The 3999-nt window shown below is 41.3% G+C and overlaps 1 protein-coding gene across 1 annotated transcript in view; it reads left to right on the forward strand.

The window, feature by feature from the left end:
* LOC119677045 (histone H3-like) overlaps positions 1–3999 on the forward strand; it is a 5995-nt gene that overhangs the window by 910 nt on the left and 1086 nt on the right. The window lies entirely within an intron of this gene.

Raw genomic sequence — 3999 nt, forward strand, 5'->3', positions numbered from 1 at the left:
AGAATTATACAGGCCAACACAGATGTCACTTTGAAAAATACTAAGTGCATCAATGGTTGAGGTTTTATTACGAAAACCGAATTGGAAGTTTGGGAGGAGTCGGTTTTCAGTTAAGTGGAGCTTAAGTTGACTGGCAACAAAGGTTTCGTAGAGCTTGCTTAGAGAGCTAAGTAAAGAGATGGGACGGTAGCTAGAGGGGAGAGTGCGTGGCTTACCGCTTTTGTGAATAGGTATGACAATAGCTCTCTTCCATGGCCGGGGAAAGTGGCCAATATTATAAGCGTGGTTAAAGATTGTTGCACAAGTGCAAAAGAAGAGAGGAGAGGGATTTCGCATAGCGTGATTAGAAATACCATCCAGTCCAGAAGATTTTTTTGGTCTTTTGGACTTGAGGATGGTGAAGAGACCTGAAGGAGTGATGAAACCATTTGGATCAAGAGTATTGGCACAGTTAGTAGGGTAGCTAGTGCTAAAATTGGTAATGCTTTGCCCGAAGTTACCGTAAAGGTCTTGGACAAAGTTGGAGACGGAGGTATTGAAGTTGGGGGTTCCATCATCGATAGAGACTCTATGGTATAGCTCGAAGGCTTCACCAAAAATACTGGCCTTAGTAGGATCATCGGAGAAACTTCTGTTGTGGACAGTGATGTCAGGAGTGACTTTTTTAATGCCACAGATATGTCTGACTCTTTTGAAAACGTCAGAGTCGCACTTGACAGTGCGGACGAAGGCATTGAAGTGATTGCTTCTAGCCAACTTGATCCTTTGGGTGAGGATACTGTCGAAAGTAGATAATATAGCTCGAGTGAGCTGAAGGTTGGGGGAGTTGGCTTGAGCTAGGCGATATGCTCTGCGACGGAGAACTTTACGGTGACGAATTAGATTGACAGTGAGAGGATCAAGGGGAACCTGGTGGCACTTTTTAAGGAGGGTTTGTGGAACATGGGCTTGAATAGCGGTTGTGAGAAAACTCTCAAGTTGAGAAGTGACGAAATCGATTTCAGTAGGGGATAAGTTCCTGTGAACAGGTAGGTCAAGGGAAGAAATCAATTGGTCAAGGGTAGAGTTAAAGTCATCCCAACATGTGGAAGAGAAATTTAGGTAAGTGCGTGGAGCAAGAGGAAGGGCTCTACAGCCGGTGAGAGGCAACACAACAGCCTAATGGTAAGCGACGCCATCTATGACTGAGGTGTCACCGAGCAGGTCGGAGAGTAGGTTATCGGTGAAGAAGAAATCGATGGTCGAGTTAAGGCGTGTTGGCTCACTAGGTGCTACAAGATTGAGATCTAAATTAATACAGTTAATGATGTACCAGTCATATAGCCTAGTACCATTACTGCAATTAGTGGAGTTATTCCAGAAGCTGTGCTTGCTATTGAAGTCACCTCCAATAACAAACGGGTTAGGAGAAAGAGATATCAGCTTCCTGAGATCGTTGGGGTCAATGGAGCGAGAAATGGAGTGTGCGTGATAGACGCAAAAGATGTCAAGATTAAAGTGGTTTTGGAGGAGAAGAGTGATGCCACAGGCCTCGAAAGAGGAGAGTTGAGGAATGCAGAGCTCGGAAAAAGCGAATGTGTCCCTAAGTAGAATTGCAACACCCCCACCAGGACCCAACCTATCCATCCGGACGACACTGTAACCAGAGAAGCTGAGAGTGAAACCAGGATTGATTCTAGTTTCAACTGCCAGGAGAATATCAGGATTTCTACGCTTTAGGAAGTTTAGGAAGACTTCACGTTTGAGCGCCGAGCGAAGTGAGTTAACGTTAATTAGAATAATCTTAAGATTATTCATACAAAACGAACTCGAAAACTTTTCGCGTGAGGAAGGCCTTACGATCCTCATGCGAGGTAAGAGTAGAAAATTGTTGCTTGATGCTCAAAGCAAACGAAAGCATAGATTCAATATCAGATATACCAATGGTGGCGGGGATGCCTGGGGATTTGGACGAGATATTAGATGTGGGAGGAGGATGGGATTTATTATGGATTGGCGGCTGGACAACCGTCGCAGCAGTCGTAGATTTGCGCGGGGGAGCGTGGAAGCCCGCAGCCATAGAGGCAAAGGAGGTCTAACAAAATTGGTTGCGAGACGGTTAGGGGTTTTAGTCGTTGAGGCTTTGGTTTTGGCTTCACGAGAAGCACGGAGCTCCTTACATTTGGAGCACCTGTAGTTGGCTGGGTGGCCAATTTGACCACAGTTGCAACATTTAGGAAAAGTTTCAGAGATTTATTGCTTATTCACTGGGTCGAAAGCTTTAGGTGGGAGGGTGCAAGCACCCTTGGAATGCGGACCACCGCAACGGACACAACGGGAGGGGAAGTTGGAGTATTTGGCGGTATCCTTACATTTAGTTAGGATACAAACGGTTTTGCCATTTACGGCTTTAAACTCGTAAGTTGAGTTGGGCAGAGCAGCTTTTCTACTGCTACGAAGTTGCTTTATGTTGGCATCACGTACAGTGAGGGCGGAGGAAACAATTATTGAGTTAGAAGTTTGAATTAATTTTTTGTTTTTCAACGAGCACAAGGTAGTCGAGCCAGTTAAAGTCAAAAAATTGTTGGATTATGAGTTCGAGTTAGATTTTTAATATCCCAACACACATAAAGTTTTGTATAAATTTTTTGCAAAAAACCATTTCCGCATGTTAGGGACACGACCGACTAGTTCGAAGGCGAAAATCTGCAAAATTTTTTATGACAATGTATAGCACTCTCTCTTGTAAATTCATTGCAAGGTGCATTAAATGCAAGAATGCTGTACAAAAACTGCAAGAATGCAAGAACACTTCTAATGCAAAATGAATTAGCTGTTTTTGCAGCCGTATCACATTGATCAAAGAAAAATAAGAGTGTTATACTCTATACCGCGAACAAGTGAAACACAAAATTTTTTAGATGTTTTAATATTTAATTATAATGTTTATATAAGAATTAATATTTGTATAACTTAATTTAGTTATTGTTCATTAAATGTTAGACTACTATTATAATACAGCTTCAATCACGCGAGCACGGAAACACGACCAATCTCCGACGTTAACTTCTCACAACTACCGACTCTGCTTCTTTTCTGCTTTGTTCCTTTGCTAAACGCAGAGTTGCCAAGCCTAAGAATTACTGCCTACATATGTATATATATATATATATTTTTTTTTTTACAGCTGATTCTGGTGATCATAGTCACTCTTGAGAGTTGTAAGTTTATTTCCTAAGGAACTATGGAAGATAGGAGATATTGTAGGCGAAATTATGAAGATATCAATGTATGACTCACAAGAGGATACACGGGAGGGTTCACTAGAGGGAATTAGCAACATGCACACCCTATAAAACCATTTTCTAAGATTGTTACCACTTGTATTGCAGACCATTCCGCCCCAGCTCCTATGTTTGGCGTAAAGATCTCCTGCTAACACTACATGCTCGGTGCTCAGACTGTTATAAAAAAGGTCCAGGTCGCCCTCTGTTACTGTGATATTAGGTTTTGCGTATAACACGACGAAGCTAATCAGTTCTTCACAGGTTCTTGGGTAGTGCATGGTTTGTATCATTTTTAGGATTTGTAAATGTGCTCTTAAAATACTCAGCGATAACAGTTGCTTTTTCTTGGTTTGTGCGCACCCAAGTGTTATCTTCTTTTTTAAGCGGTGCGCAATGTAGTATTGGCACCATTACTACCCTTTGTCGCTTTCCATAAGGAGTAATTTGTAACCTTTGTAGCACTCAATCTTGAGATAAAATTTGATACATTTTTTTGTCTTTCAGCCTCTAATAAATATTTCAGCTCTTTTGTTAATTTATTCAACTTTGTCTTTATTTGTGGAGCTCTAGATACTTGTCAGATTTTTCTTAACTTTCTTTTTTGTTCTATTTTATGTTTGATGTGATTCGGGACAGGTGTTACATTTTTGGTTTTTGTTATTGGTGTAGTTGCAGATGCTGCAGATAAAAGTAGAAAATTGAAATTGATTATTGCATTACTTATTTCCTCTTC

The sequence above is a fragment of the Teleopsis dalmanni genome, chromosome 2, assembly GCF_002237135.1.
Source record: "Teleopsis dalmanni isolate 2A chromosome 2, ASM223713v2, whole genome shotgun sequence".
NCBI lineage: Eukaryota > Metazoa > Arthropoda > Insecta > Diptera > Diopsidae > Teleopsis > Teleopsis dalmanni.